Source organism: Equus caballus, chromosome 8 (assembly GCF_041296265.1).
Source record: "Equus caballus isolate H_3958 breed thoroughbred chromosome 8, TB-T2T, whole genome shotgun sequence".
Lineage (NCBI taxonomy): Eukaryota > Metazoa > Chordata > Mammalia > Perissodactyla > Equidae > Equus > Equus caballus.
In genome coordinates this window covers 7,894,326-7,922,009 of record NC_091691.1, presented here as the reverse complement: position 1 = coordinate 7,922,009, position 27,684 = coordinate 7,894,326, and the positions used below count along the sequence as shown (strand labels likewise).

Below are 27,684 nucleotides of genomic sequence, written 5' to 3'. Positions count from 1 at the left end.
CTTTAGCTGCCATCTCTTTATTTCCCCATTCCCCTTCTCCCCCAAGGCCTAAGCAACTATTAATCTATCTTCTGCCTCTATAGATTTGCCTGTTCTGAATATTTCATATAAATGGAGTCAAACATGTTGTCTTTTGTGCCTGGCTTCTTTCACTGAGCATTATGTTTTCAAGGTTCATCCATGTTATGGTATGTATCAGTACTTCCTTCCTTTTTATGGCTGAATAATATACCATTATATGGATGTACAGTCATGCACCGTATAACGATGTTTTGGTCAATGATGGACTGCATATATGACATTGGTCCCAAAAGATTAGTACCATATAGCCTAGATGTATAGTAGGCTATACCATCTAGGTTTGTGTAAGTACACTCGATGACGTTCGCACAACAATGAAATTGCCTGACAATGCATTTCTCAGAGCATATCCCCATCATTAAGTGATGCATGACTGTACCACTTATTGTTTATCCATTCATCAGTGATGGACATTTGGGTTATTTACATCTTTTGGCTGCTATCAGTAGTGCTATTATAAATATTTGTGTACAAGTTCTTTTTGAACACCTGTTTTCAATTCTCTCAGGTGTATGCCTAGAAGTGGCATTGCTGGGTCATATGGTAACTCTGTTTAATCATTTGAAGAACTCCAAAACTGTCTTCTAAAGTGGCTGCACCATTTTACATTCCTGCTAGCAGTGTATGAGAGTTCCAGTTTTCTCCACATTTTCACTGACACTTGTTATAATTTCACTTTTTGCTTCTATCCGTCCTAACTGGGTATGAAGTAAGTGGTATCTCATTGTGGTTTTGATTTGCATTTGTCTAATTTGATGTCAAGCATGTTTTCATGTGCTTATTATCCATTTATATATCTTCCTTGCAGAAATGTTTATTCAGATCTTTTGCCCATTTTAAAATTAGGTTGTTTTGTCTTTTTATTGTTGAGGTATAAGAGTTCTTTATATTTTCTGGGCACAACCCCTTATCAGATGTATTATTTGCAAGTATCTTCTCCCATCTATGGGTTGTCTTTTTACTTTCTTGATGGTGTCCTTTTTTTTTTTTTTTTTTTTTGAGGAAGATCAGCCCTGAGCTAACATCTGCCAATGCTCCTCTTTTTGCTGACGAAGACTGGCCCTGAGCTAACATCCATGCCCATCTTCCTCTACTTTACATGTGGGATGCCTACCACAGCATGGCTTGCCAAGCAGTGCCATGTCTGTGCCTAGGATCCAAACTGGCAAACCCTGGGCCACCGAAGCATAACGTGCACATTTAACCACAGTGCCACTGGGCCAGCCCCTTGATGGTGTCCTTTGAAGCACAAATAGTTTTTAATTTTGATCAAGTCCAAATTATCCATTTTTTCTTTTGTCACTTATGCTTTTTTTGGGGGTGTCACATCTAAGAATCCTTTGCCAAATTCAAGGTCATTAAGATTTACCCCTTGGTTTTCTTCAAGGAGTTTTATAGTTTTAGCTCTTACGTTTAGATCTTTCATCCATTTTGAGTTAATTATTACACAGGCATACTTCAGAGATATTGTGGGTTTGATTCAGACAGTGGCAAATAAATTTTAAAAAATCAGCAATAAAGCTGATATTGCAATAAAGTGAGTCACAAATTTTCTGGTTTCTCTGCATATAATACTTATGTTTATACTGTATTCTATTAAGTGTGCAATAGCATTATGTCTAAAAAAACCAATGTACGTACTTAATTAAAAAATGCTTTATTGCTAAAAAATCCTAACCATCATCCGAGCCTTCAGCAAGTTGTAATCTTTTTGCTGCTGGAGGGTCTTATAAAAAACACAATATCTGCAAAGCGCAATAAAGTGAAGCTCAATAAAATGAGATATGCCTGTATATGGTGAGGTAAGGACTGACATAATTCCTTTGCATGTGGGCATCTCTACACCATTTGTTTAAAGACTATTCTTTCCCCCTGAAATGGTCCTAGTGCTCTTGTCAAAAATCAGTTGACTATAGACACATGATTTTATTTCTGGACTGTCAATTCTGTTCCATTAGTCTGTATGTCTGTCCTTATGCTGGTATCCCACTGTCTTGATCACTGTTGTTTTGTAGTAAATTCTGAAATCAAGTATGAGTCCTTCTACTTTGTTCTTTTTCAAGCTTGTTTTGGCTATTCTGAGTCTTTTGCAATTCCATTTAAATTTTAGAATCGGTTTGTCAATTTCTACAGATAAGTCAGCTGGGATTCATATAGGAATTGCATTGAATTTGTAGGTAAATTTGGGGATTATTAATTTCTTAATAGTATAAGCCTTTTGATGCATGAACGTGGGACATTTTTCCATTTATTTAGATTTCTTTAATTTCTTTCAGCAGTGTTTTGTAGTTTTCACAGTCTAAGTTTTGCACTTGTTTTGTTACATTTATTCCTAAGCATTATATTCTTTTGGTGTTATTGTGAATGAATTTTTTTTTAATTTCATTTTTGAATTGTTCACTGCAAATATGTAGAAATGCATTGAATTTTGTATATTGATTTTGTATCATGCAAGCTTGCTCTGATGGTTCATTTTATGTGTCAAGGGTGTTTGGAGGGTGTTTTTTGATGAGATTAATGTTTAAATAGGTGAACTTTGAGTAAAGCAGATTGCCCTCCATAATGTGTCAGCCTCATCCAATCAGTTGAAGGCCTGAATAGAAGAAAAAGACCAGCCTCCCTAAGCAAGAGGGAATTCTCCAGCAGATTGCCCCTAGATTTCGTGTGTACTATAGGCTCTCCCGGGTCTACAGCCTGCTGGCCTTCAGTCTGCAACTGCTTCATCAGTTCTCCAGAGTCTCGAGACTGCTGGCCCACATGACAGATTTTGGACTTGCCAGACTCCATAATCATGTGAGCCAATTCCTTATAATAAATCTCTTTCTCTCTCTTACTCTCTTTATATATACACATCCTATTTGTTCTGTTTTTCTGGAGAATGCTGACTAATATACTTGCTAAACTTGTTCTAATAGCTTTTTAGTGGATTCCTTACAATTTTCTATATAGAAGATCATGTCATCTGCACACAGATACACTTTTACTTCTTCTTTTCTTATCTTTATGCTTTTTATTTCTTTTTCTTATCTAATTGCCTTGGCTAGAAATTCCATTACAATGTTGAATAGAAGTGAGGAGAGTGGACATCCTTGTATTGTTCCTCATCTTAGGGGGAAAGCATCCAGTCTTTCACCATTAGGTATGTTGTTGACTATGGTTTCTTTGTAGATGCCCTTTATCATGTGGAATAAGTTCTCTGCTATTCCTAGTTTCCTGAGTGTATTTTTGTTGTTGTTGGATTTTGTCAAATGCTTTTTCTGCATCTATTGAGATGACCATGTAATTTTTGTTTTTTGTACTTTTGATATGATGTATTACATTAATTGATTCTCAGATATTTAACCAAGCTTGCATTTCTGGGATAAATCCCACTTGGTCACGGGGTATATGTTTTTCATGTTGCTGGATTTGCTTTGCTAGTATTTTGTTGAGGATTTTTACACCCATATGCATAAGAGATATTAATCTGTGGTTTTCTTTTCTTGTGATATCTTTTTCTGGTTTTGGCAACAAGGTAATGCTGGCCTCATAAAATGAGTTGGAAATGTTCACTCTTCTACTTTTTGGAAGTGTTTGTGAAGAGTTGCTATTCATTCTTCTTTAAATGTTTGGTAGAATTCAGTGGTAAAGCTATCTGGGCTGGGCTCTTCTTGTGGCTATTTTTTTTGTAATTAATTCAGTCTCTTCACTTGTTATAGATCTATTCAGATTTTCTATTTCTTCTTGAGTCAGTTTTGGTAGTTTGTGTCTTTCTAGGAATTTTCTGTTTCATCTATGTTATCTAATTTATTGACATACAACTGTTCATAGTATTCCTTTATAATCCTTTTCATATTTCTGTAAAGTCAGTAGTAATGTTTGCTCTTTTTTTCTGTTTCTAGTAATGTGAGTCTTCTTTCTTGTTTTCTTGGTCAATCTGGCTAAAGGTTTGTCAATTCTGTTGATCTTTCAAAAAAACCAGCCTATGGATTCATCAGTTTTCTTTATTGTTTTTGTATTCTCCATTTCATAAATATCCAAAATAATCTTTATTATTTCCTTTCTTCTGCTTGTTTTAAATTTAGTTTGCACTTTTTTCCCCAATGTCTTAATGTAGAAGGTTAGGTTATTTGAGATCTTTCTTCTTTCTTTCTTTTTTTTTTAAATTTTTTTCAGTGAGGAAGATTCACCCTGAGCCAACATCTGTGCCAGTCTTCCTCTATTTTGTATGTCAGATGCCTCCACAGCATGACTGATGAGTGGAGTAGGTCCACACCTGAGATCCAAATCTGAGAACCCAGGATGCCGAAGCAGAGCTTGTGGAACTTTAACCACTCACCCGCAGGGCTGGCCCCTCTTTCTTCTTTCTTAATATAGGTATTTACACCTATAAATTTCCCTCCAAGCACTGCTTTAACAGCGTGATGTTATGTTTTGCTATATTGTGTCTTCAGTTTTATTCATCTCAAAGTATTTTCTGATTTCTCTTTTGATTTCTTCTTCAACCCATTGGTTATTTAGGAGTATGTTGTTTAATTTCTACATATTTGTGAATTTCCTCAATTTTATTCTCTTCTTGATTTCTAATTTTATTCCATTGTGGTCAGAGAACATGCTTTTTATTATTCTTATCCTTTTAAATTTATTAAGGTTTGTTTTAGGCTTTAACATATAGTCTATGCTGAAGAATGTGCCATGTGCACTGGAAAAGAGTGTATATTCTGTTGTTATATGGTATAGTGTTCTATAGGTATCTGTTAGGTCTAGTTGTCTTGTACTCTTGTTCAGGTCTTTTATGTCCTTGTTAATCTTCTGCCTAGTTGTCCTATTCATTACTAAATTGGGGTATTGGAGTCTTCAACTGTTATTGTTGAATTGTCTTTTTCTCCCTTCATTTCTATCAGTTTTTGCTTCATATATTTTTGTGTGTTATTATTGGGTGTATATATGTTTATAATCATTTTATCTTTTTTTTCAGATTGGCACCTGAGCTAGCATCTGTTGCCAATCTTCTTTTTTTTTCTTTCTCCCCAAAGTCCCCCAGTACATAGTTGTGTATTCTAGTTGTATGTCCTTCTAGTTGTGTTATGTGGGATGCCACCTCAACATGGCTTGATGAGCAGTGCCATGTCTGCGCCCAGGATCAAAACCAGTGAAACCCTGGGCCGCCGAAGCAGAGTGCGTGAACTTAACCACTTGGCCATGGGGCCGGCCCCTCATTTTATCTTCTTGTTTGATGGACCCTTTTATCTTCATAAAATGTCCCTTATTATCTCGTAAAAATCTTTGCCTTTTGATTGGATTGTTTAATCAATTCACAGTAATGTTATTATTGATATAGTTGGATTTATGACTGCCATTTTACTTGTTTTCTATGTGTTTCATGTCATTTTTTGTTCTTCTATTCCTCCTTTACTGTTTTCTTCTGCACTGAGTGAATATTTTTAATGAAGCATTTAAATTTCTTTAAGGATTTTTTCAGTGTATATATATTTATTGGATACTCTAGGGCTTATCATATACATCTTAACTCATTACAATCAGCTTCAGATTTATGCTAGTTTAATTCCAGGGAGCTGTAGCAATGTTACTCCTATATAGCTCTATTCCCTTTCCGCTTTTGTGGTATTATTGTTGTACATATAACATCTGTTAGTGTTACAAACCCAATAATATCTTGTTGTAATTATTACTTTACCATCTGTAGTCATTTCCTTGGCCCAGTACAGCTTGCTCCCACTCACCTCTTTTGTGCTGTTATTGGCAAATATCTTGTATTTCCCTATAAGTCAAACAATACATTATATAATATTATTTTATACAGTTGCTTTTTAAATTAGTTAAGAGAAGAAAGGAGAAATCATCTGCATTATTTATCCTACCTTTATAATGACATAGTTACCAATACCAGTGCTCTTTGTGTTTTCAAGTTAATTCCAATTATCATCCGGGGTCACTTGCTTTCAACCTGAAGCATTTTCTTTAATATTTCTTGTAAGGCAGGTCTGCTAGCAACAAATTCTCTCAGTTTTTGTTTATCGGGAAGTGTTTTTATTTTATCTTCGTTTTTTGAAGGTAGCATTGTTTAATATAGGTTTCTTGATTGACAGCTTTTCTTTGAGCATTTTGAATATGTTATCCTACTGCCTAACTAACCTCCATTATTTCTGCTGAGAAGTCAGCTGTTAGCCTTATTGGGTTTCCCTTGTAAATGATGAGTCGTTTTCTCTTGCTGCTTTTTACTATGATGTGTCTGTGTATGGATCTCTGCATTTATCTTACTTGAAGTTTGTTGAGCTTCTTGAATGTGTAGATTAGTGTTTTTCAATACATTTGGGATGGATTCAGTCATTATTTCTTGAAATATTTCTTTCTCACTTTTCTCTCCTTCTGGTACTCCCATTATGTGTATGTTGGTGCACTTGATGGTTTCCCACATTTCTCTGAGGTGTTTATCATTTTTCTTCATTCTTTTTTCTCTGTTTTATTTTTTTTGATTACATAATCTCTATCAATCTATCTCAAGTTTGCTAATTCTTTCCTCTTCCAATTCAAATCTACTACTGAACCTGTCTAATGAATTTTTCATTTCAGTTGCTGTACTTTTCAACTTCAGAATTTCCATTTGGTACTTTTTATAATTTTTATCTCTTTATTGATATTCCTTATTGGATGTGACATTGCATCATATCTTCATTTATTTCTTCAGTTACGGTTTCCTTTAATTCTTTGATCATATTTATAATGGATACTTTGAAGTTTTTGTCTGTTAAATTTGATATCTGATTATTGTCACAGGCATTATCTGTTACCTGGTTTTTTCCCAGTGTACGGGTCATATTTTCCTGTTTTTTTGCACATCCTATAATTTTTGTTGAAAATTTGACATTTTAGATAATATATTATAGCAATCCTGATTCTGGTCCTTCCATCACTCCGTGGGACTTATTATTATTATTACTTTATTTGTTTAGTGACTGGCTGGATTATTTTAGTGAGGTCTACTTCACCCCTGTAGTAAAGCCTATGATGTTGTTACTCAGATAGTACAGGCTTGGGTATGCTTAGAGTCACCCAGGGATGATGATGGTTTTATCAGGGCTTTCTTTGACTGTTTCTTTCCCTGACCACAGTAGATTGTTAACTCAAGTAATTGCTACTGATTGTTCTATTGTTTTCAACAGTGCTCCAGGCATAAATTGCTGTAGAGACTAGTCCAATCAAATTTGGGGCCCTTTGAAGGGATGGTTTCTGAAGTCACTGTTTGAGATTTGTTCTGATCTCAGGAGGGTTCTCTCTTTTCCGGATTCTCTCCTGCAAAATACTCAACCTGCAGTTTAGCCTTTATCTCCGGTGAATCTATCTGTATCCTCAATTGCCTTTCAACACAACCTCCATTGTATTTGAGAGTGCCCTTAGCTTTGAATTTATCCATGCTTTGTTGCAAATAAAGTCACTGTCCTTCAGAAGAGATTAGGAGCCATCTGTTTTATGTCCTGCTTCTACCCCCTGGTAAAATCTCTGAGTCACAGCTCCAGACCTGGGGTTGGGAACAATGACATGCATCTCTCTGAGTGACAGTCCTACTTTAGGAGCTGAGTGCTATGTGGAGAGTGTGCATTAGACTCAGGTCTCAGCTTGTCTCTGCCAGCATGGAACCACTGTTTTACTATTCAGGGAAAGAGTGATTGGGGGCCTGGCATTCTGAGCAATGCTGTACTCAAAATGGAACCTCTGTCTCACCAATGGGGACTGGGTAGAAGAAAGGAGCCCCCAACTCTTGGCCATACTGACATAGAATTTAGCCTCAGCAATATGTAGCCAGGGCCAGGATGAGAAATGCTGATGTCCTGTCCCTCTCATAAAGGTAACCCTTTGAGTAAGAACTAGGAGGAGAGGGAGCTATGTGTTCTTGGCTGCACATGAGGAGTAGAGTGGAGTTTCATTGAGCTGGGAGGGTGGAAGGAGTGATTTGGGTACAAATACCACAGGCTTTTGGTGTTCTTACCAAATTTTAGTAAATTTTCTTGACTAGAGGTTTCTTCATTTGCTGTATGCCCTTAGGACCATTCTGTGGACTTTATTTTTTTAAATAGTTTTCACCAGTTTTTCTAGGGAGCAGGTCTGCAGAGCTCCTCATACTGACCTGCTGGAAATTGATCTCTTATATGACATTCTTGCAAAGGCAAAACTATAGGGAAAGAAAATAGATCAGTAGGTTCCAGAGCTGGATGTGAAGCTTGACTACAAAGGGGCATGGTGGGGTTTTGAGGAGTGATGGAACTGTTTTATATTGTTACTGTGTATATGTTTGTCAAAATTCACAGAACTATACACTAAAAAGGATAATTTTTACTGCATGTAGGTTATACCTCAATGAAACAAATGGAAAAAAGCTGTGATAAGTATGCTCAAGGATTTAAAGAAAAACATGATCATAATGAGAAAATGAAAAGTGTTAAAAGGGGGGACAAATAGAATGTGGAGCTTAAAAATACTATATCTGAAATTTTAAAGTATCACTAGATGGATTTCACAGCAGATTGGAAGCTACAAAAGAATAGATCAGTGAACTTGAAGATAGAGCAATAGAAAATAACAAACTGAAGCATAGAGAGGAAAAAAACCCTGAAAAACAAAATGAAAAGAATAGCACCTCAGTGACTTGTGTGGCAATATCAAGCAATCTAATCTATGTGTAATTATAATCACAGAAATTGTGCAGGGGTCGAAATATATAATGGCTGTAAATTTTACAAATTTGATGAAAATTATAAGAACACTTTCAGCAGAAATAATGCAAGCCAGAAGACAATGAAATAACATCTTTAAAGTACTTGAAAAACAAAAACTTTGAACCTTGAATTCTATACCCAGCAAAAATATCCTTTACAAATGAAAGTGAAATAAAGATATTTTAAAATCAATTATTTTATTGATGCAGAAAAAATATTTGTCAAAATTCAACATCCATTTTTAATTTTTAAAAAAGAAACTTCTAGAAAACAAAGAATAGAGGGGAACTTCCTCAACTTTATAGAAAACGTTTATGAAGAACCTAAAGGTGGCATCATACTTAATGGTGAAAGACTAAACACTTTCCACCTAAGACAGGTAGTAAAACAGGATATCTACTCTTACCGCTTCTTTTCAACATTGTACTGGAGGTGCTAGTCAGTGAATTAAGGAAAGAATAAGAAATAAAAGGCATACAGATTGGAAAGAAGTAAAACTGAATTTCTTTGAAAATGACATGATTGTGTACAAAGAGAACGTTAAGAAATCTACAAGGAAGACACTCCCAGAACTAACACATGAATTTATCAAGGTCACGGGACACAAAGTCAATACATAAAAACTTATTGTAGGGCCGGCCCGGTGGCGCAGCAGTTAAGTTCGCACGTTCCGCTTCTCGGCGGCCCGGGGTTCGCTGGTTTGGATCCCGGGTGCGGAGATGGCACTGCTTGGCAGCCATGCTGTGGTAGGCGTCCCACGTATAAACTAGAGGAAGATGGGCACGGATGTTAGCTCAGAGCCAGGCTTCCTCAGCAAAAAGAGGAGGACTGGCAGTAGTTAGCTGAGGGCTAATCTTCCTCCAAAACAAAACAAAACAAAACAAAACAAAAAAACAAGAACAAAATTTAAAAACAAAAAAAAAAACATTGTATTTTTCTATACTATCAGTGAACCATTGGAAAATGAAATTTTAAAATACCATTTACAGCAGCATAAAAATTCATGAAATTCTTGGAGCTAAATTAATAAGACATATGCCGTGACCTGTACAATAAAAACTGTAGAACATTGCTGAGAGAAATTTAAAAAGATCTAAATAAATGCAGAGATTTACCACATTCATGGATTGGAAAACTTGGTTAAGATGTCACTTCTCCCCAAGTTGATCTTTACATTCAATGCAATCCCAGTCAAAACTCCACAGGCCCCTTTTGTAGAAATTGATTAGCTGACTCTAAAATTTAAATGAAAATGCATAGGACCTAGAAAAGCTATAAAACTTTTTTTTTTAAAGATTGTCACCTGAGCTAACATTTGTTGCGAATCTTCTTTTTCTTCTTCTTCTTCTCCCCAAAGGCCCCCCCACCCCATACATAGTTGTATATTCTAGTTATAGGTCCTTCTGGTTGTGCTACGTGGGCTGCTGCCTCAGCATGACCTGAAGAGTGGTGGTATGTCCGCACCCAGGATCCAAACCGGCAAAACCTTGGGTGGCTGAAGCGGAGCATGAATTTAACCACTCAGCCATAGGGCTGGCCCCCTATAAAACTTTTGAACAAGAACAAATTTGGAGAACTTATTCTATCATATCAACTGTCAAAGGACAGTAAACAAGATAGAGTGACATTGTGGTAAAGATAGACAGACATATAAATCATTGGAACAGAATGCAGAGTTCAGAAGTATACCCATACATATGTAATCCACTGAGTTTTTACAAAGGCGTCAAGGTAAAAGTCTTTTTGATAAATACTGTAACAACTGAATATCCACATGGGAAAAATGAACCTTAATTCTTACCTCATACCACACACAAGGTTAATTCAAAATAGATTAAGGACTTAAATGTAAGAGCTAAAACTTCTAGAAGGAAAAAAAATTTTCAGCCAAAATTTCTTAGGCAGTTCCCTAAAAGCACTAACTATAAAAGAAAAAATATTGATAAATTGGACTTCACCTTAATTAAAAACTTCTCTCCCAAAGACATTGTTAAGAAAATGAAAAGCAAGCCAAAGACTGGAAGAAAATATTCTTAATATATACATCTGATAAAGAACTTATATTCAGAATATGTAATTTTTACGAATACAGATTATATTTATACAGTATTTACAACTCAATAATAAGACAATCCCATTTTTAGAAAGGTCCAAGAATTTGAGCAGACACATCACAAAAAATATGTACCAATGGCCAAATAAGAGTGAAAATATGCTCAATGGCATTAGTCATCAGGGAAATACAAATTAAAACCAAAATGAGATACGTATTCACTAGAATGACTAAAATGAAAATTACTGACACTGCCAAGTGTTGTCAAGGATGTAAAGCTTTTGGACTTTTCATATGTTAGCAACATATGGGTGGGTATGTAAAATGGTACAACTACTTTGGAAAACATTTTGTCAATTTCCTATAAACCTACACTTACTATATGGTGCAATTTCTCTCATAGGTATTTACCCAAGAGAAATGAAAACATATAATCACAAAAAAGACTTATACACAAATGTTTGTAGCAGTTTTACTCATAATAGCTCCAAACAGGAAACAACCTAAATGCCCATCAACAGGTCAAGAGATAAGCAAATTATATAGTATCTTTGTACAGTGAGTTATTTCTAGCAATAAAAAAGAACAAACAGCTGATACATGCAAAACTGAATGAATTTTTTAAAGTCAGACAAGAGTACGTATTTTATGATTTCATTTGTATGAAATTCTAGAACTAATCTAGAAATTCTAAAACTAATTCTAGAACAAATCTATAATGGTAGAAAACAAATTGGTGTTTGCTTAGGGCTTGGGTTGGGTGGGGATTTAGTGCAAAGAGGCAGAAGGAAACTTTTTGGGGTGACGAAATGTTCTCTATCTTGATTGTGATAGTGGTTACAAGGATATATATATTTATCAAAGCTCATGGAAATATACTCTTAAAATAGATGCAATAGTACATATGATAGTATGTAAATTTTACCTTATTGCAGTTGAAGTTTAAAAAGCAGTGATCCACAATGTTAACCATTAAAGCCCTATTGAGAATTGTCCCAAATTGGAAACAATCTAAATGTCCCTCAGTGCAGGATTGGCTCAATAAATTTTGGTAGACCAATAAAATTAAGCACTATGTAGCTACTAAGAACATATTAGAGAAATAAAATTATTGGTCTGGAGAAAACATTTGTATGTTTTTGGTAAATGAAAGTAAAATAAAACAAGCCACCTAATAGCCTCCCAATATATAATATGATTTGGGTTATGTCAGTAATTTGTGCTTATGTTATTGTAACTATATACTTCTATGCAGAGCCGAGTTATATAGTAAGTCATGATTCCTTTTCCTTTCTTGCACAAGTTTTTGTTCTCTCTGCAGTTAATAGTTATTCTTCATTTGCTTAGTTTTCTCTATACTTATTCCTAATTTAACTCCAAACATTCTGATGATTACCTAAACCTGCACTGTCCAGAATGGTAGCCACTAACCACATGTGGCTGTTAAAATTTAAATTAAATTAAATGATAAATTCAGTTCCTCAGTCACACTAACCATATCACTTCCCTAATCAAAATATCTCATGACTCCTATTTCCTCTACATCAAGTCTAAACATCTCTACCTGGCTTTTAGGCTGCTTATGAGCTCGCTCCATGTTACCTGTCTTATTTCCCACTATTACCCAACATGTTCCCCTTCCTTGAGTTAGGTCAGCTTTCTCACTGTCACAAGAACAAGCCAAGTTCATTTCTGCTTCCATATCTTAACAAATATACTTTCTTTTGCCTGGAATTTGCTGCTTCTTTCCATTGACCCAAATCATATCCATCTTGCAAGAGAACTGTCTATGCTTGCTGTGTCCACTTCCCTGCTTTCTGTTCTCTTAACTCATTTTAACGAGGTGTTTATCCCACCACTCCACTGTCCAATACACGATTCTTATTATTTTCCTATCATTATTTACTTCCTCAGTCTTTCCCATCTCAGTAAATGGTACCATCGTTTTACCCAGTTGCTCTAATTAAAACCCTAGGAACTATCCTTGGTTCTTCTCCCTCATAACTCACATCCAGTCCATCAGCAAGTCCAGGGAGCTCTCCTTTCGAAATATATTTCAAATCTGACCACTTCTTACTATCTCATTGCTGCCACTGTGGCCCAAGTGAACAGTGCCCCTGCAGTCGTCGCCCTGTTTTCATTTTTGCTCCTGCACAGTTTATTTGACACAAAGCATCCATAATAATCTTTTAAAGATATGAATCTATTCGTGTCACTTCACTTTCCATGGCCTGCAAGACCATAGCTGATTTGCTGTAGCCCAAGGCTCTGACCTTACCTCCTGCCAGTTTCCCCTTGCTCCTTCATCTCCAGCTTTTTTGGCCTTCTTTCTGTTTCTAGAACAAGCCAAGTTTATTGACACCTCACTTACACGTGGACACATTTCAAAATAATCACTAGATAGTTTGAACAGAATAAATGTCTTTAGTTTTCACAGTATTTGTCTGTAAAATATGTGTTATATCAACAGGAAAAGCCCAGAAAATTTGCTCTCTCTTTTTCTAAAATAATATTTTGTATAAATTTGTGTTTATTTTGCGACAATCTCTAACTTACAGAAAAGCTGGAAGTACAACAAAAACAACGGTTTTTCTGAACTGGTTGCTTCATCACTCCTGAATACCGTGGTATGCAATTCCTAGAAGCATGAACATTCTCCTACATAATCACAATACAACCATGAAAACTAGGAAATTAACTTTGACACATTACTATCAACTAACCTTCAGGCTCCATTCAAGTTTGCCAGTCATCCCAAAAATGTCCATTAAAGCAAAAGGATCCAGGTTAGATCACATGTTGCATTTAGTGGTTAAATTTCTTTAGCCTCGTTTGGCTTAGAACAGTTCTTCCGTATTGCCTTGACTTTCAGGACCTTGACATGTTTTTACAGAATAGGTCAGTTATTTTATAGAGTGTCCTTCAATTTGGGTTTGTCTGAAGTTTCCTCATGATTAGATTTAGGGGATGCACTTTTCTAAAGAATGCCGCAGAAGTGGTGCTGAGTACTCATTGCCTCCTGTCAAGTGGCATATGATTTTGATCTGTCCGAATACTGATGATGTTTATTTTGGTCACTTGATTAAGGTAGTTTCTGCCAGACTTCTCTACTATAAAGTTTCTCTCTTCCCCTTTGTAATTAATAAGTAGTTTGTAGGGAAGTACTTTGAAACTATGTAAATTACCCAGTTCCTCATCAAACTTCCCATTTACTCATTATTTATTTATATCAATATAGATTCATGAGTGCCTGTTTTATCCACACTATCATTAATTTTTTGATGCTCTCACTGTCTCGGATTTTGCCAGTGGGAACCCCTTCAGGTTGGCTCCTGTGTTCTTTGATATGTCCCCCTACTTCTTGGAGTACTCCCTTATATTCTGGCACAACAAGCTGTTCCAGGCTCATCTTGTACTTTCCTTGACCTAGTCCTGGAATCAGCCATTTCTCTGAGGATCCCTGGTTTTTCAGTGGTTTCTTTTAGGAGCCAAGATGAGGCCTTTCTCAGTGGACAGAGCTAGAGAATATATGTCTGAACATATGCACACACACATATACATCTATGTTTATATCTCTATATGGAAATCCATGAGTTCACGCCTATACTGTCAATTCCAATCCGATACTATAGAGGTCATTCTCGTTTTCTCACTTTCCATATTTGTAATTTCTTTCTCCATCAATGAGAAACCTGACTCCCATTTTACTTAACATATTTACTTATTTTATCAGTCCCTCAAATGTAACCAAATTCCCATCCTTGCCACCTTCCACACACTCACATAGATACCCATCTCACCCCTGTAAGGCTTTGACTCTCCTGCCCTGGATCTTTTCCCCACATAGATGCCCTCGTCACCCTGCTGGGGCTCTGACACCCCACTGTGGGTCACCCATACTTGTGAGGCCCTCCTCACTCCATTTGGGCTCTGACTCCTCACACCAGGCCTGTCCTCCACATGGATGCCCTCTCACTCTGCTCAGGCTCTGACACCCCTCCATGTGGATGCCTATCTTGCTCTGCCACACCTAACACTAGTGTTAGGACTGAACTGTTCATCAAAGGATAGGAAGAGATAGAAGGGCTAAAGTCAAGAATTTATTTAGAAAATGCTTTCCAGTTAGTGTAGATTTGACTACAAGTTGAGACAACTATAACATTTCTGTTACCTTTCCCCTAAAAAAGCATATATTATCAATATCAATCAGTCTGAAATACCATATCATTCGGTGGACAAGAAGTCAAATCATTTCTGAAATAACAACCTATATCAATGTAGAAACAGGACATCCAGATACAAAAGAAAGATTCCTTCACATTTTTTCCATCTTTTGTTCAAATGTTTTGGTATTATGGACACAGCTTCAGATCACTATTAAGCACTAATAATTATAAGTTCATGAACCTTGCATTTTGAAGTGGTGGTTTCTGATGCCTGAGGCCCTTGAATAAAAATTAGTGTTATCTTTTAAAACTGAGAAATGCAAATATTTTGTCACAATAACATTACTGTCATTCAGTTATACCACAAGACGTTGCAAGGCAATGTCTACATTGAATTGATTATCCTTTGAAACTTTAGAACTAAAACCTCTGCAAGATTGCCCATGATAACCGTTTCATAGAGATGAAGCTCTGATGAGGAGTCAGGATGTGCCATCAAAGAAACTACAACCCTTAGAGACTACAACTTTCCCAGGACAAAAATACCCAAGTTTGTGTCCAAATCCTCTAAAGATATAAACTAACCATTCCAAGAAGTAGCTTTCTCATTCCTACCCTTACTCCAGATTTTCTTTGTCTGAGAAAGGCAAATTTAGCCTTTCTTCTAAATCAAGACATGATGTGTCTGTACTTTTGTTTAATTCTAAGCCAAAACATTCCCAAACTCCCACTGCATTCCTGGGAAGCCTTAAGTGCTGTAGAAGTGCTCTCTCGGCCATGTCTCATTCCTTTAGGGAGTTGAGCATCTCCATCTGTATCCTTGCGGAGACTATGAAAAGGGAACATGGACTCCATAACTGTTCTGACCAGGTGCGTCAGATTAGCTTTACAGTCCACTTACAAGGAAGCTAACAAGGCTCCTCTGTGGCTGTTTGAGCGCACTTTACAAAACTGCTGATGACCTCATGAGCCAAAGAAAGCAGTTCTCATATTGTGGACTAAGCCTAAATATTAATGCTACTTTATATTTATGTAGTGTCTTTTTTCCAAGGAACTCCAACCTCTTTACAGACATTATGTCATTATTCCTCAAAGCATCGCTGTTTGGTCCATGGCAAATATTATCCCCCTCCCTTTTTTTTACTGTGATGGAAACTTGCAAGTCAGTGATGGAACCCAGCCCCTGGTTCTCAGTCTGTGCACTATACCATGAAAAAAAACAGATGGATACTTTTTCAAGCTTATTCATCGCTTCTTGGGTGGGATTTGAAAGGATGTCTCAGTTTGTATGCATTTCAATTTTCAGTGTCTCTAGCTTCTATACTCCTCTTGTCCTTCTTCATTTTAAGTTAAGCATTTTCGAGTATATGTAGTTCATCTTTCACTGTTGCATTTACAGGAACACTTGAAATTCTAGCTGAAATTTGAAGTGAAAGACTTTTTTATGAAATATGTAATCTCACTTACCACTCAGAGATGCCTTATACTTCTCATACCCCAAGATAAGTTAGATTTTTTTTTAATCCTCATGCCAGCTCAGGGCACATTTCATTTATAGCAACCACAAATTCATCAAAATCAGATAATGTTCAACTAGATACAATTTGTGTTGAGTAATTAACATGTACCGGATATTGTGCCAAACATTTTCAAATACATGATCTTATTTTACATATGTAATATTCCATGAGGACCTGTTATATTAAGTCTTGTGTGTGGAAACACTCTCTTAGAGTAGGGCAAGAAAAAAAAGGCACTAGTAGAAATATGGCCTCAGCTGCTATATCCCTAAAAAAGAGCTCAATTAACTCTAACTCCCTTAGTGGAAATCCCCAGTGTAAATATTTCCACAAAAAGGGAAAATGTGGGTAAATTCTAAAAACCACCAGGAATTAGCTCAATAGCCACAAAGTAAAAAAAAAAAAAATTAGAAGATTGGTTCCTACATACGCAACAATTAATGCAAAGCACAGAGAAGAGAACGAAAAACTGCCGTATCTAATGATGACAAATATTTCTAAATTTCACTTGGTTAGATACTTCCTAATCAGGAACATCAGAACCAGGAATTATGAACGACAGTAGTATAACTTTAAACACTCAGAAAAATCAGTTTCACATCTCATTTTTTAATTCCTTTATATGACCCACTGTCACAGTGTTTTCCAAATTGGTGGATGTCTGCACATTGCTGAATTAGATAATGTCGGTGAAAAGAGAGATACTGGGGAAAAATGAGAAAAACTTCTACAACAAGGAGAAACTTTCAACTTTTAACCATTAAATGCTGAAAGCCTCAGAGTAGAAATGTGCCAGATGCCCTGAAACAATAATTCTACTCCACTCTGCTCTCTGGCCCAGGCTGATTTGAAATAGCCCTACATTTCTAAATAAATAGTGTTTAATTTGAAACTGAGCAGCCCTACCCCATCATGGAAAATCTTTATAGGTTGGAAAATATGTACAGTATGTCATACTTTAGGTATATAATCTAGCCATATTCTGTAGCATAGCTACGCTGCAGTTTATACTCAACAACTTTGGGTTTTTAAGAAAATATATTTGTAACATTCTAAATGTTTGTTTTTTCTTGTCATAGGAAATATTAGCCAAAGGGAATACCCTGTATCCCAAGTAAAAACTTAGTGTTGGGGAAACTTAGAAAGTAGTAGTCAAAGAACTGATGTTTGCCCTAGCAAGGTTGTCGTGCATGGTTGTGTTGATTGTGCACTGCACCATTCCAGGGATACCTAAAAACACAGACAACCAGTATGAATGAATGGTGCCCCTTGGAGGTGAGCAATGCCTGACAGCCCTGATCTTAACTAACTAACAAAGCTTTTGAAAATGCTTGTGTTTTTTCTCTTCAAGTTTTCACAACTGAAGATCAGCTGTGAACTGCAGTAGGATTTTTATTATTATTCCTTATTTTTTGTGTGTGTGCAAAGTTTTTCCTCTCCACGTTGGTTCCAAAGGACTTCCCTACTGACTGAGCTTCGGCACATCGGCCTGGCATTCTCCCAGCTCTAGGTAATCATGAGTCAGGAAAAACCTGTGCAGTTTGAGAAGAAGCTACTCAGACGTGCTCCACCAGCCCTGGGCTAATTTATGAAGTCCGTCCCCTGACTCTCCTGCTTCCTCTACATTCCTATAGCATACTACTTTTACCTTTATTTAGCCCTTACTTCCTCTTACCTGTGTTAGATGTAGGTTACACATCTGTGTCCCTCAGTACCTTGAAACACTGCTGCCAGTGCTTGCCACCCTGCTGCTCCCATCGCCACCACAGCACTTAGCATGGTTCCTTGAATCTTGACCCTTTCGTTCTCGACTCTCCTTTTTACCGTTCCACTCTTTGGTTCTCTTTCATTTCCTTTAATCGGGAGGAAAATGTGTATTCTCTAGAGGGGAAGAACACTGGAGGCAATGGGAGGAAAGCCTACCTTCGTGCTGTATGAGACCTGGAGTGGCCCTGCAGATAGGTCTGTTACTTGGTCACAACCCTCCACTTCCTCATTTACTCTTAACGTGGCCAGGCCTGGTCCACTTTTAGTAAAACAATTTGAAGAGAATGATATTGTGAATTTTACAGCAGTTTAAGTTTTTTAGTGGTGCAGTTGATTTCAGAATAAAAACAGAACAGACTGTTTCTGGGAGGATGTACAAACAACTGGTCACAGAGGTTGCCTTCTAGGGAGGGAGCTGGGTGGCTCTGGGATGGCAGGGAGAGTCTCACTGTGTACCTTTATTTTACCTTTTGAATTTCATATTATGTGACTGTATTAGGTATTGAAATAGATAAATAAAACAAACAAAAGAAAAGGAAGCAAGCAATTAAATAACTAGACTTGAACTAAATTGATGCCATAGAAAATTCTGTTAATTATAGGAAAGGATTCCAATGTGTTTAAAAATAAAAGTAGATCAGAAAGAGAGGTTTTATTATATTCATTTTGAGTTAGAACTTTGAAAATGTTTCACTGTTTGCTGGAAAAGTAAAATAAAAATTAAGTTTAGGTGTCTGCCTCTCATATAAAACTTATCCTCACTCTAAATGCCCAGCTACTTCTCTTTAGGGTTTTCTTTTTCTTTTTCTCTTCAGGTGAACTTACGGCCAATTTAAAGTGAGAATCTGACTTCTTGGTGAATGTCTCTGCCACCACCTTGTGTGGAGGAACTATTCAGGGGATGCCAGAGTTGCTAAGTGTCATCTACTTCTCCCTCTCCTTTCTGCCAGTGAGAGTAGGCAGTTATGACCTGAGGTTTGAATATCACACTGATAGAGATCTTCCATCTCAGACAGTCTTCATATCAGAGTGGTCTTTTTCTGTATATTTTATGGGACCTATCTCTATAGTCATTTCTGTACTTACAGTTATACTGTGTTCCTTTCAACACCTGCTAAAGCACTCTATAGAGACCCAAATTCAAACAAATGACCTACATAGCAAGTATGAGAAGCAGGGTATCACATTTCCAATTCTGAATCTATTATCTGCTCATCTCTTTTTTGAAGAATCAGCAAACCTATGTCAAGTTTAGTACATCTAATAACACCATCATGTCATTGCCTGTAGGTTTCCTCCTACATGCCACAAACCAAGAAACTTTTTCATTTTTATAATTTCTTCAAGTATGCGCTGAGTGTATTTATATGTATTTTATATGTCTTCCTTTAGCTACCACAGAATTCATAGTTAATTACTCAAGTATTTGAAAGTAGGAAAGTAGCTGACATTTTTCTATTGAAAAGTACCTAATAATATTTTAGAATGTTTTATAACTGTAAAAGGTAAGCCAAATAAACTTTAAGGTTTTTATGTTCCTTTATTACCTTTCCACCTCACAAATAGAAATAGCTTCATAATAAAGCTTTCATCACATTGAAAAAAATGGAAAGTGGAAATAATGGAAAACAAAGAGATGAAGTAAAAAGCATGTTGATTATAAACATATCAAGTAATAAAAAGACCCAGTTTTAGCAGAATTAATAAACAAATTATTATGGAACTTCATATTTTTAATATAACTTTAATTATACAATTTACACATGAACACATTCTCATGGATAATTTTAAAACTACCAATAAAGGTATTCTATACCTTTGACTTTGTATTTAAAACATATACACAGACACACACACACACACACAAGATGTGCTGGGCAATATGGTAGCCACTAGCTACATGTGGCCAATTTGAGTTGAGATGAGCTATAAGTATAAAATATATGCCAGATCATGAAGACATAGTATGAAAAAATAGAATGTACAATATCTCAATAATTTTTATATTGATTACATATTGAAATAATATTTTTGGCATATTGGATTAAAGAATTATTAAAATTTAATTTCATCTATTTCTTTTTACTTTTTAAAATATATCTACTAGAAAATTTAAAATTATATGTGTGGCTTATGATTGTGTTTTGCATTCTATTTCTATTGGACTGCACTATATATGTGTATAGATATATAGGATATATATTGTATATACATACATATATATACACACACATTTATATGTGCATATATTTAATTTGTGAACTTTTTAAAAGCGTAAATGGGATAATATTGTCTTTTTCAGGAACTTGCTTTTTTCACTTAACATACATCTTGGAGATTTTTCCTTGGCGGTATATTTAGATTAACCTCATTCTTTTTAACTACTGCATAGTATAATACATAGTATAATACTGCATAGTAAAATGCTCTAGTTTGTTTCAACTTTCTGCTATTGCTGGAACATTTAAGTTGTTTTTGCTTTTCCTTAGGAACAGTGCTTCAGGGAATGTGCATATGGAAGCATTTCTCTAGAGTAGATGCCTAGGGGCTTGAAGATATGTACATGTGAAGTTTTTGTAGATCCTACAGATTGTCTGTTCAAAGACTATACCACCACAGGAAATGTGTTTTCCTTTACAGTTTCTTTCTTCTTCTTTTTTTTTTTTTTTATCATGTGCCACTTTTGTTTTTATTTCTTTTTTATTGTGGTAAAAGATATATGACATAAATTTATCATTTTAATTAACTATTTTAAATGTACAGTTCAGTAGCATTAAGTACATTCACATTGTTATGCAACCATCACCACCATCCATCTCCAGAACTTTTTCCATCTTCCCAAAATGAAACTCCATACTCATTAAACAATAACTCCCCATATAGACTCCCCATCTCTCTCCCTAGCCTCTGGCAACCACCATTCTACTTTCTGTCTCTGAGTTTGACTACTCTAGGCACCTCATATAAGTGGAATCATAGAGTATTTGTCCTTTTGTAACTGGCTTATTTGACTTAGCATAATGTCCTTCATCCATGTTGTACCATGTATCAGAATTTCCTTCCTTTTTAAGACTAAATATCCATTGTATGTATATACCACATTTTGTTTATCTATTCATATATCAATGAACATTTGGGTTGCTTTCACCTTTTGGCTGTTGTGAATTATGATGCCATTAACATGGGTATACAAATATCTGTTCAAATTCTTGATTTCAGTTCTTTTGGGTAAATACCTAGAAGTGGAATTGCTGGATCACATAGTAATTCTATTTATAATTTTATGAGGAACTGCCGTACTGTTTTCCATAGCAGCGCATCATTTTACATTCCCACCAGCAATGCACAAGTGTTCTGGTTTCTCCACATCATCCCCAGTGCTTGTTACTTTCTATTTGTTTGTTTTTTTAAATACTAGCCATCCCAATGGGTGTGAAGTGATATCTCATTGTGGTTTTGATTTGCATTTCCCTAATGATTAGTGATATTGAGAATCTTCATTTGCTTGTTTGTCATTTGTGTATCTTCTTTGGAGAAATGCCTATGCAAGTCTTTTGCCCAGTTTTTTTTTTTGCGGAAGATTAGCCCTGAGCTAACTACTGCCAATCCTCCTCTTTCTGCTGAGGAAGACTGGCCCTGAGCTAATAACCATGCCCATTTTCCTCTACTTTTTTATATGTGGGACGCCTACCACAGCATGGCATGCCACGCAGTGCCATGTCCACACCCGGGATCCGAACTGGCGAACCCCGGGCCGCCAAAGCGGAATGTGCGCACTTAACCGCTGTGCCACTGGGCCAGCCCCTTTTGCCCAGTTTTTAATCAGGTTGTTTGTTTTGTTGTTGAACTGTAAGAGTTATTTATATATTCTGGATATTAATCTCTTATCAGATATATGCTTTGCAAATATTTTCCCTTATTCCGTGCATTGTCTGTTCAGTCTCTTGTTCACATTTTGATGCACAAAAGTTTGTAGTTTTGATGAAATCCAATTTATCTATTTTTTCTTGTATTGTCTGTGTTTTGGTGTCATATCCAAGAAATCCTTGCCAAATCCAATGTCATGAAGCTTTCCCTCTATGTTTTCTTCTAAGAGGTCTATAATTTTAGCTCTTATGTTTAGGTCTTAGATCCATTTTGAGTTAATTTTTGTATGTAGTATAAGGTTACAACTTCATTCTTTTGCTTGTGGATATCCAGTTTTCCCAGCACTGTTTGTTGAAAAGACTTTCCTTTCCCCATTGAATGCTCTTGACACCCTTGTTGAAAATCGTTTGACCATATAAGTGAGGGTTTATTTCTGGGCTCTCTGTTCTAGTCCATTGGTCTATTTGTGTTTATGCCAGTACCATATGTTTTGATTTCTGTAGCTTTGTAGTAAGGTTGAAATCAGGGAGTGTGAGACCTCCAACTTTGTTCTTCTTTTTCGAGATTGGTTTGGCATTTTGGGGTCCTTTGAGATTGTTATGAATTTTCAAATGGATTTTTCTATTTCTGCAAAAAGTATCATTAGGATTTTGACAGGGATTGCATTGACTCTCTAGATCGCTTTGGGTGCTATTGACATCTTAACAATATTAAGTCTTCTAATTTAGGAACATGGGACGTCTTTCCAAGGGTTATCATTTTATATCTTGCTGAAGGAGGTCTTCCCACTGCTAAAGTTATAAACAAATTTTTTCTATGTTTTCTTCTAATAAGTTTGTAGTCTTGCTTTTTACATTTGCTAGTTGGGATTCTTTTTTTTTCTAGTGTGTGAAAAATTTCCCATTGTGTTGGTAGCACTTGAATTGTCTGTCCTTTCCCTGCTAATTTGAATGTCACTTTTTCATAAATTAAAAATCATAGATACATAGGTTTGTTTTTATGCCAGTTTTTCAACCTGCTGTTCTTTTTCATTGATCCATATGTCTACTTCTATATTACTGCTATCATGTTTTAATTACTCTAGCTTTATATTATGTGTTCCTGTCTGGAAGGGCAACTCTTTTCCCCTCATAGTTCTTCTTTTTCAGTATTTTTAAGATTTTCCTGTACATTTCTTTTTTAGGTGACTATTATAATCAGCTGAATAATTTCCAACAGACATATTGTTGGAATTTTTTTTTTTTTTTTTTATTTAAGATTTTTTATTTTTTCCTTTTTCTCCCCAAAGCCCCCCAGTACATAGTTGTGTATTCTTCGTTGTGGGTTCTTCTAGTTGTGGCATGTGGGACGCTGCCTCAGCGTGGTCTGATGAGCAGTGCCATGTCCGCGCCCAGGATTCGAACTGACGAAACACTGGCCCGCCTGCAGCAGAGCGCACGAACTTAACCACTCGGCCACGGGGCCAGCCCCCATATTGTTGGAATTTTGATTGGGATTGCATTGACTTGATAAAATAATCTTGGGAAAACTGACATTTTTACAGTAATGTCTTTGCATTTTGAGGAAAAATTATTTCTAGTTTCTGTATTCCTATTGTTACCATAGTCCCTAGGAAACTTTCTGTTTACAGGGATTAAACCCAGATTGCCTCTATAAAGCAGTTCTGTCCAAAAGAATTTTCTGTGATGATGAAAATGTTCTATATCTGTGATGTCTAATATGTGAACATTTGAATTGAACACTCACGTGTGGCTGTTGAACACTTGAAATGTGGCTAATGCAACTGAGGAACTGAATTTTATTTAATTTTGATTATTTTAAATTTAAATAGTCACATGTGGCTAATGACTACTGTAATACACAGTGAAGCTTTAGGATATGTGAATAACTGTGTAATTGAACACTTTTGTAGGTAGTAAAAGTGGGTAGCAAAAGAATCGTTGATATCTACCGTGTGAAAGACACTGTGTAAGGCATTGCAGAGAGCCTAAAGAGCATAATGTTAATATAAATTATTCCTAAAGAACTTAAAACCCAGTCCCAGATAAAGGACAAATTGTTTACAAATATTTACGCTGTCAGAAAAACATAATTACAAAAACCTGCTGTGGGGATTTGCTCAAGAAAGAAGGCTCATATCAGCTTAAAGGAGCAGGAAATGCTTTGTGGATGAAATACTTTTAAAGATTGACCTTGAAGGAATTATTCAAAATTTAAAAGACAGTAATAGAATATTTTTATTTTTGAAATGCAAAGGAAATAGAGAAGAAGAAAAAGAGTGAGGTATGTTTGGGGAATGTAACTGTTATTAGTTTCCTAGGGCTGCTGTGACAAATTGCCACAAATTTGGTGGCTTAAAACATCAGAAATGTATTCTCTCACTAGAGGCCAGAAGTACCAAGTCAGTGTCACTGGGCTGAAATCAAGGTGTCGGCAGAACCGTGTTCCCTCTGGAGGCTCTAGGGGAGATTCTGTTCTTTGCCTCTTCCAGCTTCTGGGGGCTGCGGGCCTTCCTTGGCTTGTGGCCACATCACTCTAGTCGCTGTCTCAGTGGTCACATTGTCTTCTTCTCTTCTGCATGTGTTCAAATTTCCCTCTGCTTCCCTCTTATAAGAATACACATGAGCACATGTAGGGTCTACCTTGATAATCCAGGATAATCTCTCCATCTCAAGGTCCTTAATCACATCTGCAATGACCTCCCCCTCTGTTTTTGCCACATGAAGTAACATTCATAGGTTCCAGGGATTAGGACGTGGACATCTTTTGGGGGCCCATTTTTCAGCCTACCACAAGGATTCGGTTTGGCTGGGGAAGGGATACCTGTAGTAGTAGGAAAAATAACAGCCATCAGTCACTGAATGACTTGCACATGTGAGATGTACCAGGTACTGTATCTGTGCTATTCCATTTACTCATTACAAGAACTCTGTGGGCATTAGGAGATGAGAGAGGAATCTGAGGTAACCATGTTTTCCACTTTTGATGACTGGGAAATAGTGATTAACAGAAATTAAAAGTCATAAGGAAAAATATGTTACAAAGGAAAAACAATGAACTCAGCCTTTGGCTGTGTTTAGTTTGAGATCCTGGTAAACTATGCCCCAAAAAGGGTCAATCCCAGATAGAAGCCTATGAACCCTACAAAGAGTTCTAATGGCCTCTCCTGCAATTTCCTGTCTTTGTTTTCCTCTTTGGGTTGAAGAAGCAAATTATAAGGAGCACTAAATTTGAAATTAGGAGATGTGGATTCAAGACTTCCACTTAATAAATATGTGAACTGGACAAGTCATTTCACTTCTCTGTGCTTCAGTTTCTATATCTGTAAAAAAGGAATAAAAACTTCCTCCTGGCCCTCACGCAATTATTGTGAGGAATAAATGAGGTAACACTTGTGATGTTCTTAGCACAGATGTGGCCTGTTGTAAGCAGTCAAATGTTTGTAAAAAGAAGAGCAAAATTTTTAATATGTCAAACATAAGTATTTTAATTTGAAGACGTATCTTAATTTGAAGATATTTCTTAAAGCTATCTGGATACTAAGCAACAGTTACCCTTCGTTTTAAAGGTCAATTATTAGCTCCCTTTCCCGTTGTCCATACTTTAACCACATAAGTGTCTTAAGCACCATCCGAGACCAATTCCCTCACTTTCTAAGCAGATGACCTAAACTCTACTTCATAGAAACAGTTAAGGCTGTGAAGTGTGAATCATTCAATTTCCTGCCCCCATATTTAAAGATGTGCCTATATCTATAACCACTTTGACCTGCTTCCTTCTAGACCTCAAGTAATAGCCCATCTTTTGTCCAAAGTGAATACTTCCTTCTATATGTCCAAAGGAATACTTCCTTCCTTCTTGATGTAATTTCCTCCATTCTGAGCTTCCGTCACATAGGCAGTGCCCTGGTGGACATCTTCATTTGGATAGTTCACCTCCAATTCAGATTCTGGAAAATGGAGTCAGTTATTTCTCCGTGTGTCCTCGCCACGTGTTCCCACTCCCCACCTCCTCAGTTTCCTCTATTTCCCACATTGGTCAATGGCATTACCAGAAACTTGGATAATCTTTGTCATTTTTTACTCCTTTCTTTCCTTTGCCATCCCTATGCTCGTTGCAATTAGTGATCAAGTCACCTTAGGGTTCAGGTTCAGGCATTCATTCTCTCTCTCCTCAGCCCTCTGCCCTATTAGTCCTCTCCTCTCTAACATCACTGCTGCTCTTGTTCTTTCTTGAAGCAGTTTTCTTCTAAGTAACTTCACTGCTTCTTGTCTCACTCCTCTCCAGTCCACCCTTCACCCTGCTGCCATAGGGCTCTTTCTAAACAAATCTGCTCCTAGACCCCTTTGGTGGTACCCCGTTAAGTACAAAGTCCAAACTTCAGAGAATGACACTCTCTGACCCAGCCCACCACCACATGCCCTTCCTGTTAGTCCCATTGAACCATTCCCAATTCTCCAGAGGTACCCTGCTTTATGTCCCTGTACCTGTGCTATTTTTGTTTAGACTGTTCTCTCTGCAACGTCAATTCCTAATGCCGTCTGCCTGGTGAATGTCTGCTCATCTTGCACTATTTAGTTTAAGCTTCACATCCCCTTTGAACCCTTGCCAGGCCTCCTCAGGAAGAGCTGATAAGATCTTTTTGGAACCCCTGCTGTACCCTATACATGACTCGACATTTCATCTGTAACCAGTTTGTTTCCCTTGCTAGGCCCTCTTTGAGGACATTGAGTGTGTCTTCATCAGTTTTTTATCTTTAGTGCTTAGCTCAATGTCTGGCACAGAGAAGGTGCTCAAAAACATTTGTTGAATAAATGAATTAATTATAGAACTTTTAAGGGCATACAATGCCTTAGAGAATATGGAAGGAAGGAGAACTAATATAATAATTTTTGGAGATTAATGGAAATATCTGGTTATGACTCTAAGGAGAATATGTATTTACCTCCTAAATAGAAATAGCTGTGGTCCAGAACCCTGGTCATAAACTACAGAAAGTCAAGAAAGTAAATGAATGAGAAAATTCTTCATAAATTCCAGTAAAACGTGAGACAGTTCCCAACATATCAGAGAGCTCACAGCTCCACTGGTGTTGGAGGTAAGAGTTCTCTTTAAGCATTTGGTTTCTTACTGCTCATTCATCACAATGTCAACATGAGCTACATTTATGCTAATAGCATTTATCTTATAATCGCTGTTGATCTACCTTTCATTGTGCAGAAAAGGTAAATGTTAAGGGAGAGGAATCAAAACTAAAATCACAGCTATAACTCACTTATAGGGGCACAGACCCTCTGTGAACCAAAAAATTCCTTGATCTGGGAACTTCCAAATCCAAAGATTCCATACTTAACGCTTGATTATAAATTTATATTGGTAAGGACTGGTTTTCTAAGGAGAAAACATTTTGCCAAATCTCACCTGACAAATAATTTTGAAGTAAGCAAAATTCACTGTACTCTCACCCCAGGCTAGTAAAGTACTTATAAGATTTCCTGGTTGTCTGGGGCTGCCCC

The 27,684-nt window shown here is 36.5% G+C and overlaps 1 protein-coding gene and 1 long non-coding RNA gene across 33 annotated transcripts in view; one reads left to right on the top strand and one right to left on the bottom strand.

The window, feature by feature from the left end:
• HORMAD2 (HORMA domain containing 2) overlaps positions 1-27,684 on the top strand; it is a 76,612-nt gene that overhangs the window by 42,528 nt on the left and 6,400 nt on the right. For 13 of the 32 annotated variants that reach the window (XR_011420704.1, XR_011420698.1, XR_002809648.2 and 10 more), the window contains one exon: positions 27,125-27,266. The exons of the other annotated variants lie outside the window; for them this stretch is intronic. The gene's annotated coding sequence lies outside the window, so the exon portion shown is untranslated. The remainder of the gene's footprint in view (positions 1-27,124; positions 27,267-27,684) is intronic. 32 annotated transcript variants of the gene reach the window in all.
• LOC138915151 (uncharacterized) overlaps positions 24,381-27,684 on the bottom strand; it is a 39,069-nt gene continuing 35,765 nt past the window's right edge. Inside the window, exon 2 of the long non-coding RNA XR_011420713.1 lies at positions 24,381-26,117. This is a non-coding gene — a long non-coding RNA (uncharacterized lncRNA). The remainder of the gene's footprint in view (positions 26,118-27,684) is intronic.